Below are 10935 nucleotides of genomic sequence, written 5' to 3' on the forward strand. Positions count from 1 at the left end.
CAAATGGAGAATAAATTAAAAATATTAAATAATTCATACCAAACATATCATCATCAATTATCATCAATACTACATTGCATTTTGAAATGTACATTTAGGGATTTGTGGAAAAGACTCATCAGGTATACAGCCACGGAATACAAAGGTTATTTAGCACATTATACAGTACTAAATATGCTAAAATGTCTTTAACTTATTCTTTATACATGTCCTGGTTATCATGTTTATTCAGCAATCATAGCAAATAAATGCCACATGTGACATACAAAATGCTTGACATACATGTACTACATGAATGATGAAGTCAACAAAGAAATAAATCTATATTCAAAATACCATTCCAAAAGAAAATGAATAAGAAATTTTACATCATTAGCATGCTGAAATATACTGGTTGCTAAATAAACATTTTTTTTTAAAGGGTCATCTGCACAGATTTTTTTACCTGAAGACAAAAGAGGTATTCAAAACAGTACTGTGTGGTATAGTCTCTTTCTTGCACGCCATGGTTATCCTGTTCTGGCTGAAAGGTTTACATGTTGATCGTAACAAAACGAGGCAGTTCTTGAAAAAAAAGATGGCACAGTTTTTTCAATGGGAAATATGACTAATATAATCATCATCATTACTTTTTTATTCATTACTGTTTTTCATTAATATCTTGTGAGTAGAGTTTCAGAAGCAAGTCAGTTTACACAATCTCTTTCTAGGGTATTTCAATAAAATTTAGTAAACAGTCTCAAACGCTACAAAGTTTACCCATGCTAAAAGGTTGTCTTCACCCAGGCAAACACGTAATCTCTGACTAAACAATTATCAGCTGAACAATGCATGATAAACATGGAAATATCAATTTGACTAAACAATTTCATTTTTCATCAAACAGATAAAATTCAAAACAGCAACATTATATTGTATGATTATAAGATAGTTTGAAGTACCAAATACAATTATGATGAGAATGACTATAGAAGTAAAAAATAAAAACATTAAATGTGAACTAGTAACATTGTGTTTTGAAAGAAAAATAAATTGTGGAAATGTAACTTATATTCATGTTCTAATGAAGGCATCAACCCCTGTGAATACAAAAAAATTAAAGAAAATAGATAAACAAATTCTTCAATACAAAGATACGATATGAGGATTCATGGAACCGAAAACTCTAATATGCATTACTGATTGAGGTAGGTATACCTGATAAATAGCTGTTCTGAGCTATACATTTGAATAATAAAGATTTATGTGTGCAGGAGTTCATTGCAATACTGTAACTGAAAACTGACACCTGTACAACTATTCAGTTCAATGTTTCAGAAATCATGGACAATGTTACCAGTTTGCTTTAAATCAATTCATTGATTTTTATAATCAATCCATTTCATTGCGATTACAACACACAATTACAATTATGAGTGGAGTTTGCTTTGTTTATGATATTTAAAATGTTTAAAATAAAACAGTATAAAAGAGAGATTGAGGTATTGAAACATTGAAGCATTGTCAAAACGATCATGTAATTGATTCTAGTTTCTCAAGCATGCTCTTCAACAACAGTTCTTCAAATTTCTTCACACGTATTTTACCCAAGCAATAGTGGTTGAAGCAGCGAAGATCCTTTATCTAGACTGCGTGAAAGCAAAAGGAAATAAGAGAAAGAACAATCAATAGAAAACCATTATCAGAATTTCAATTATGAAAGGGAAACTTTACAGTGCATTATGATTGGGCGAAATTATTTTGTGTAGTTTTGGTACCAACTTTTAGAGAGGCTCTTAATGAATTAAATATTTAATTTGGTATCACCTTAGTATTGGCAATTTTTGTTAAGGATTAAAAAAAAAATTAGATGCTGACCTCGATAGGACCACTCATTCCCTTAACTAAGGGACCTAAGCATTAAAAGCAATTAAGAATATCTAAAATTTTAACTATTGGGAAACAATCAAGAAGGAGAGAAGATACCTTTTGACTCGCTCAGAAGCATAGACAATGGGTCATCATCAGAATCGCAATCGGAGCCGTCAGGAGACTTTAAGGGTCACCATGCCAAGTCACACATGCAGCTCTGACTGTACGTGTTCGGTGAATTGCTTCAACGGTTCCATACCGCTCCCACTCTTAGGTCACTATGCCAAGTCACATTCTGCAGCTCTGTGTTCAGTGAATTATCAAGGACCTATCTTACCAGCATGTCGGTCCCGTATCCAATCTAATTTTGTAGAACGAAAGAAATAATTACAAGTTATTTTCTTTCATTTATTTGCAAGCAGAGGTAAGGAAATGAATCCAATATTATCTTTTGTACATCAAATTAATTACTAGGCATAACTGACCCCAAACAGAAGTTTTCAATTGCCCCTATTACCCCAAAATAGAATTTTCCAATTGTCCCTACCAAACACAACCACCCCAATGCACATACACAGTGAGTGTGCTTAGTACTTTGCTGCTAAAGTGTGATTTTCTTGAACAGATCATGAAACTATTCTCACCTGGATTTTTTTCTGGCCTGTGGCATTCTTGAAAAGTAGATGTACTTTCCCAGTGCTTCCTTCATACAAGTGAAAATTGTATCTACTGCATCTGAAACTAAGTGAAAGCAAAAACATCATCATAATATCATTACCACTGAAGTGTAGGTAGTGAGACATGTACACTATCTGGTATGGTATGGTGCTTGCTTGGAAAATTCTTTAAAATATGAAGTGGAGTTGGGCAACATTTGCTGGTATCAAGAACAATTGTTTGAACAAATTTTTGTATAGGGTGAGGGACCAAGGGTACTAAAGTGCTGCCTTTGAATATAACAGACACAGAGTACAGATAATGAGAGAAACTAAGCTAAACATGTGGACATTGTTCCCCAAAAGGTAGACCAGGGAGGTGTTTTTAACTCACATACCCTGGGTAGACTACTCATGATTACTTCAGTCTCAAAACAAAAGTATTCCTTTTTCGGATGGTGCCATTTATTCATTTTCAGGGCAGGACCGTATCTAATTTTCAATTTTTAATTAAATGTTCATTCATGTCCTTCTTTGCATGAAAGGCAAATCATTGAATTCCCTTACAGTTAACCAGGAGGGGCTACATCCCAGGTCATCTCAGCTCAGCATGATGATAATTTTTGAAACTCCCTTTGCCCTTGGCAATGTTGATGTTGGCCTTGGGCTTGGAGCCCTGAAGTTTCTTAAACCCCAGGCACGCCTTACAAGAAAGGTCTCAGTCTGGTCTAGATCCTGATCTACTCATCTCTAGATTCTAGATTGATGAGTAGTGGCTGACATAAACTGATAATTATAAAATGATGATCTAGAGTAACTAGACTTCTAGACTCTAAATCAAATTTATAATTAGCTAAATAGTAAATTACTGAAAAAATAAAAGTAAAACTCTGGTCTCTAGATTCTAGATCTACTTTCTAACTTTCTGTAAAACTTTGCTCAAATTTATAACTTAAGCAGATATAAAAAGAACCGGAGAGATCTCCGGAGAGATCTATAGCATTAATATTTGGTGTGGAGCTAAATAAGAAAGACTCTCCACCCAATTTATTTAGTCTAGATGTATATTTGTTAAGACATAAGTTGATCTTTTTAGTTTTGGATCACATGATACTTCACTCCCTTATTCACTTACATGAAAACAGGTATATGGGGCGATATGTGGAATGGCGGTGTATTTTTCACACATTTCTGTGCTCATGGACATATTTTTATGGCTTACAAAGAATCAGAATGAATCAAAAGAGTGTACCATATTAATTTACCTAAAAAAAATAGTTAAAAACTCACCTTTTAATGGTCTGTGACTGTTCCAAACTGCGAAATTTTCACTACCGTCACTTCGTGAAAACATTAAAAGCAGGAAAAGAGCAAACGATGTTTTCACGAATTGACGGCTGTTAAGCACGTACTTGGCCGTCACTTCGTGAAAACAGAAAATCCTTTTGCTAGGTATTTTCTTGTTTACGTCATCGTCATAGTGACATAATTAGACATTATTATAATCTGAAATTTTGTGAGGTTCAAGGTATTAGTGAATGATGTCCAAAAATGCAAAAAAATCAAAAGTGAAAATATGTGCGATTTTCCTCACTACCGTCACTTCGTGAAAACAGGGACGATTGGTGTGGAGTCGAGGAGGCGGAACCCCAGAAGCTCAGGAGTTTTAAACATTAATAACGGTCAGATGAACATTTTTTTTATACTTTATTTGTGACACTGGCAGCCCACAAATTGGCATGGGGGCCAGGGGGCGCAGCCCCCTGAAGTTCAGTGGTTTTAAGCAATATATTACAGTCAGATGAGCATCCAGGGACCCGCCTTTTATCAATTGATTCGGTTCAGGGGGCAGAGCCAACGGAAGTCAAGGGGTTTTAGGCATTTAATTACGGTCAGATGAGCATATTTTGATACCTTATTTGTGACACTACCAGGTCATTAATTGGTGTGGGGTCCAGGGGTGGAGCCCCAGAAACTCAGGGGTTTAGGCATTTAATTACGGTCAGAAGAGCATCCAGGTGTCCACCTTAGGGCCCTAGGTGGAATCCAGGGGGCAGAGCCCCCGGAAGCTCCGGGGTTTTAGGCATTTAATCACGGTCAGATGAGCAAATGTTGACACCTTACTATTGTGACGATGTGACCTAACAAATGCAGGTCACTATCCCTTTTTTCTTCCTTTATGAATTTGCCATTTTCCAACAAACGCATAAAAAACGACAAAAAAGGACAAATCTCGGAAAATTATGTAATTTCAGCAACATTTGTAAATTACCGGTATCGAATCAGAAATAAACCACGTTTGAATTATATTTGGGAGGCATATGTCACCCCTCTCCCCAAGCCCCCTCACCCCCCCCCCATTCAGTTCGCTAGTGCCCCCCCCCCCCGATCTACACCTTGTTGGCGGGGAAAATCGTAAAAGTTCTCCCCTACCTTTCTTATTTTTTTCTTCTTTCCTTTCTCTCCTCTTTTCCTTTCCTTTCCCTTCCTTCTCTCTGTTTTAGGTTTACAAAGGCGATGGGGGGAGGCAAGGGCCTTTCGCGCCCCCCCCCCCGAACTACAACTTGTTGGCGGGAAAATTGATATCCTCCTTCGTTTCTTTTCTTCTTCCTCTTTTATCCTTTTGCGCACTGCGACCTAATAACAAGTTTTGAATTTGTTTATCGCTCACTTCGCTCGCTCGCAAATAAATATTCAGACCATCACACTCAACTTCAAAGTATGATGTTTCCAGCCCCTCGAAAGTGTTGGGGGGGTGGAGGTAAGAGGACATATTTTTGTTATTGTTTGGGGGGTCCCAACAAATTTCGCAAAGACTCAGCCAGCCGCTGAATAAGCGGGGGGGGGGGGGGGGGGGGGGGGGGGGTCGGGGGGTATAAAGAGGACTTTTTTTTTTTGGGGGGGGGGGGTCCAAAATTTGAAAATTTTGCCGATCGATATTTCCTTTCGTTGAGTACGGTCAGCTTTTTTGGTCACCCATTACCACAATTTTGTTGTGTATTATTATTATTTGTTTGTTAACAAAAATTTAAAAAAAAGGGGGGGGGGGTTCCACCAAAACACACACATAAAAAAGTCATAGGTGGGGGGGGGGTTCAAATCTTAACCCCCAACCCCCCCCCCCCCCTCCCCTGCGTACGCGTACGCGCCTAAATTACATCATCCCTGTTATGCTAATCATAATGTAGGGGTCCAAGGCCCTACCAATGTCTAAAAATATTTTTGCTTCGAGGATTCTTTTAGTAGGTGCTCCCTTTTCCAGAAAGTAACTCTTTTTGATGGGTCCCCCTACCCTTTTTCAAAGACGCTTCGCTGCCCTGCGCATGGTTGCGTGCCTTCTTTATTGATTTAATTCTTAAATTAATATACGTAATATGTTTGGGAAAGCTACGTCGAGAACAAGAACTTGGGACCAACGTGTTTGCCGTTCATAAATGTAAATTATTAACTTGATCAGATAACAATTATCATGTGTAAGTGTGTATATTTGCCAAAGAACTGATTAAGAAAAAGATTATACGCTACGTTTCTAAATATAATTTGACGCCATGTATTAAAGCATAAAGTAAGTTCGTTTATGGATTTCATTGCTATAACAAATATTAACAGTGGTGTGATAAATCATGGGTATTGATCTCAAGCTTTTGATTTACAGAGAGGTGTCAAACAAGGTTTGCCCTCTATCGCCTTACCTGTTTGTTATTGGAGCAGAAGTTCTTTGATGGTTGATTCGGCAAGATAGATTTATTTCAAATCTGACTGCAGGGCACATTTAGAAAGCAGAAGAAACGTTCGAAGCAGAGGAGTTTTTCCGTATGATCCATTCATACGAAATAAGTGCTGAATTTGCAACATACTTACTTCCTGTTCAGAAGACTCTCCCTTGCACCCTTGATGACATGATATACATGAGTCACTTTAAAGCCACACTTTACTTCTTGTAGCTACTTGCTCCATCTATATGAAGAGTTTAATTCCAAAAGGCGCTAAATCCACTTTTGGTGTTTTTGAGTAAATCAAGGTTTTCTGTTAGACCACTTTTGTTTCAACGAAACCGCCAAATTTTCACACAGTTCAAAGATCTACCCCCAAATATCATTAAAATATAGCTTAAAGAAATCCTGCCATAGTAATTATTTTTTAATATTTTTTTATTTTTTCAATTTGTTCGGATTTAGCGCCTTTTGGAATTAAACAAGGATTTAGCGCCTTTTGGAATTAAAATTTTGATGTGAGATTCCACATTTCAATTTTTTTTGTTTTTTGTTGTCCGGATGAAATAACATACTTTTTAAATTATAATTTAGTGTCTAACACACACTTATCTATCCATTTAACACATTGAAAGCCTACATTATGTTGAACATACTTCTCACATCTCATCATTCTACACGTTTTCGCTCCACACTAATTTCAATCAAGATTGTACACATTTCGCAAATAGTTAGCACATGGGCAACTTCAATCATAAAAAGGTTCTCTCTATTCAAATTAAAAAAAAAAAACACTCGGGTGACTCAGCACAATTCTAAATTGACAAAATAAACAGGCAGTAAAGACTTGTATTGTGTAAAATTTGAAAATCTTGCAAATTTGCTTTACTCATCATCTCATGTCATAACGGCGAGTTAATTAAGACATATAAGAATTGGCAAGTACTTAAATAATTAACATACAGTCATTAATGTACAGTTTCTTTAACAATGTCAACGAGAAGATACCTTACGATGGAAATTATTCATAGTTCACTAATGTAACCGACTCCTCATAAACAGCAGATAAAAGACATACTTGAGTGCTGATTCTTCATACATATTATTTGAATAATTGTTTGTTAACATCCTAATGGAAGAAGGAACAATACAAATCTACCCATACAATATCAGTACAATCTACTGTAAAGTTGTGAAATTAGCCACAATCAATTAGTTGTTATTATACAGTGAAGGTAGCAAAGCGCCAAATATTAATTATCTGTTCGCATGCATTCTGGTTTAGTAAATTTGCATTAACGATTACCAGCGCTACTTACAACAAAATGCATACATGGGTAATAAAACGGGATTTGATTCCAAATGCACTGCTCAATGAATGCACATTTTAGATGCCTTTTCTGTTCTTGAATTAAATAGTTTAAAATATTAATATCAACTGATCCATTAACTGTGTAAAATGAAAGCCACATCAATTGGAACTTACACTTGGATAACATCCCTTGTACTTTATCTTGTGGTGACAGGAACAATAACACAGCCTTTGATTTTAAATGTCTTCCAAGTAATGGAGATACTAAGGATGAAATGAAAAGCATTCCAGGAAAATCTATGGGCAGTAGGTGATACAATTTTACATCAGTTTTAAACCTTTTCAATAGTTTTACAGAATTCTCTTCCTATGAAAAATGTACACATCATAAGAAAGACTTTTATGATGATATTGGTATCTGATAGAAGTCTAAAATAAATATCACTTTGGAACAAAATTATGCAGTCAATTGATCACTTTAAGGCATGAAATCAAATGTCAATCTTCATAGGCAGCAATGATGCCTTCGCCATCCTCATCACTCTCGACGTCCATTGCATCAGAAGGCGCGCACACCTCTTTGTAAAAGGAACCTACCCTACTAGCGGTTCCACTTGTAGCTCCACCCCCATCGCTCGTAGAAGATTTACTACATCCCGCTGCTTCGCTGGCTTCACACAGCTCAGCAATGGGAGCTGATTGACCCGAAGAGTACTCCATCTCTTTCCTCTCTTCAATATGGTGTACTCATCTACAGGTGCGCTTGGCGACAGTGACTGGGGCTGGAGATGGTCTCACGTACATGCGTCTGGCCTCTGTGATTTTGAATGGCATGCGTACTTCATTAGGTTGCCCAGACGTTTCCTACCAAGTACAAGGATGGATCTGAATCTTCCGGAGCATACCTCCACATTTTCCCCTTGCTGTGTCGTAATCTGTAAATTGAAAGTGAAACATTGTTAATGGACATTTCCAGCTACCTGTATTATAAATCACAAAAACCGTACATGAAAAGTTTATTTTTGTTGGTTTCATTCAATCTAAATAAACAAGTTTGTAATACTAAGCATAGCCCCCCCCCCCTCCCCTCCCACTAACTGTCCTTGCCTATACTGCTCGTGCATGTTATATCTACATGCAGAATTGCATTGCGTGAGTGCATATTTTTTTGCACAGTGTGACATGCAGTGTATGTTGATTGCGCGAGGGGAATTCATGAATTCACTTTGACCCAGTTGTTTATAGTTCAACCGACGCTACCGGTATAAAATAAAAACAACAATACGACCTAGTTTGACATGTGTAACATAGATAGCATATTATTTATGACAAAAGATGTATCCCCCCCCCCCCCCAGTAGCAAGAATACCCGCCAGTGACTACACAACTCAATTAAAATTAACAGAAAATTATTGCAATGAGATAATTGAGATCAATTCTGGCATTTGTGTATGATCTGTATTCAACAATTTGATTTGCAAGCAAATGATAATTTTTTTGAATGACTCGATTAAAACTTACTTGAAATGTTGGGGCATAGTTCCGCTCTCTCCTTGGTTGGAGACCATTTCCTTGACGGCGCATGACTGGATTGAGTTGGAAGTGGCAAATGATGAATGAATCTTGCCGCGGCTCGTTGAAGTCTCTGTAGCAGTCCTGGAAAGTATCTGCGATGTCTCCTTCTGTCAGCAAAGACGCCTTACAAAAGCTGTGAGGTATGTGCTGGAAAGTTTCTGTGATGTCTCCTTTTGTCAGCAAAGACGCCTTACAAAAGCTGTGAGGTATGTGCTGGCATCCAATGGCTGGCTGCTTCCCTATTAATAAAACAAAATTCATCATGGTAAACATCAGGTATTCCACGAAAACAAAATCTTCAAATTTAACAAAACACTGATTATGACTTCACTCAAATACAAAATGTTTGTTACAGACTTACAGCAGATATTTTCTTAATAGATGGCAAATTATCATTACACTAATGCTATTTCATGATGTAACACAGGCTTGTGAAATATCCATAAACTACTGCACCAGGGCAGATAGTGACCAAAGCCAGTGACCAGTGACTGAAGCCGGCGAAGGCGAAGCCGTGGCGCGGCAGTAAACACGTAATTTACCCTAGGCCTCAGTTTAATTACAAAATTGTATCTAGTAATTCGTTTTGGTTAAGCCTTGAGCTCATACTACATGCAAACATAATTGCAATAGTCTTAGTTAGACTATTACTTATTAGTATTACAATTCATTCAATGCAATACAATGCAAATGCATCTGCACTTAATTACACACTAACACAAAAATGAGTAAGTGGGACTGAACTTACCAGAAGCGCTGTTATGATCTTCCTTGTTCTGGTTTTTGGCCAATTATTTTTCATTTCGCTTCCTTTTTCTTGGATTGTTGGTTCTCTCAACTAGCACCCCTCCCTCATCCATGCTGCTAAGTGAGCTAAAGACTGTCAAAACACTGTAAATACTGCAGAAATATGATCGATCTCGATGCAAGCAAAAAGCTAAAAGCTGTTGTCAATCTGGGTCACTGGAACAATACTGCGCTCTGATTGATCAAAACACACAATGTGGATATAGCGCCTTTTGGAATTAAACACTTTTGGATTTAGCGCCTTTTGGAACTGTGGCGTAACCGGGCTCTGCCGGGGTAGCGTTCTGCCTTGCAGTCTCTCAAAACCCGGTTCACGCTCTCGACAATCATTCATCGACTATATCTCTCAGTGGGCTCTCACAAAACTATATTGTGTAAGAAATAACATGGACTAGCTCTCATTTTACTCACTCCCGCAATCACTGAATGTCTGACAGGACTAAAGAAACAATACTTGCACAGTATCTGCAGTTCAAGTGACTTTACTCGTTCCTGGTAACGGACCTGTCGCAACGACAGCCCGACGCTGACTCACAGATCACAACTATATAGAACCTGCCCCAACGAAAGCTAAGCGCTGACTGACTGACAGACATCTCACGATGTCACAATTAACTATAACGCCCTCTACGTCTTACTAAACCACTGGACTAGTTATGCTACAGAACTAAACAAATTTTTTGTGTCAATTTTTTTCATATTTCTGAAACATTATTTTGAGAAAAGGAATGGTGATTTAAATGCACATGTGCAACTAGTATGTACTCATACTAATAACTCCATTTTGGTAAAAAAATGGATTTAGCGCCTTTTGGAATTAAGCTCTTCATATAGAAAAATTCCCCAATCGGCGCCTGTTGGTCCCCCATAATCCTCTTTTTCTTATGTTAATTGAGAGTTGAGTTAATGAGATAGCCACCTGCCAGTGACTTCGCTGTGTAGTCTAATCCCTTCTGGCTGAACTTCTGGCTGAACTAGTACAGCCGGTTTTTACTACTCACTCACAGCTCACTCCCGCCCG

The 10935-nt window shown here is 37.6% G+C and overlaps 2 long non-coding RNA genes across 2 annotated transcripts; both read right to left on the minus strand.

The window, feature by feature from the left end:
- Positions 1 to 1584: 1584 nt before the first annotated feature.
- On the minus strand, positions 1585 to 3993 carry LOC115921083. The gene is made up of 4 exons (XR_004062733.1): positions 3798 to 3993; positions 2496 to 2592; positions 1966 to 2212; positions 1585 to 1628 (listed from the first exon to the last, which is right to left on the minus strand). It is a non-coding gene; the product is annotated as an uncharacterized LOC115921083 (long non-coding RNA).
- Positions 3994 to 7947: 3954 nt separating this feature from the next.
- LOC115921084 lies at positions 7948 to 10111 on the minus strand. The gene is made up of 3 exons (XR_004062734.1): positions 9856 to 10111; positions 9054 to 9346; positions 7948 to 8467 (listed from the first exon to the last, which is right to left on the minus strand). It is a non-coding gene; the product is annotated as an uncharacterized LOC115921084 (long non-coding RNA).
- Positions 10112 to 10935: the final 824 nt, after the last annotated feature.

The sequence above is a fragment of the Strongylocentrotus purpuratus genome, unplaced genomic scaffold (assembly GCF_000002235.5).
Source record: "Strongylocentrotus purpuratus isolate Spur 01 unplaced genomic scaffold, Spur_5.0 spur5_scaffold_1, whole genome shotgun sequence".
NCBI classification, from domain to species: domain Eukaryota; kingdom Metazoa; phylum Echinodermata; class Echinoidea; order Camarodonta; family Strongylocentrotidae; genus Strongylocentrotus; species Strongylocentrotus purpuratus.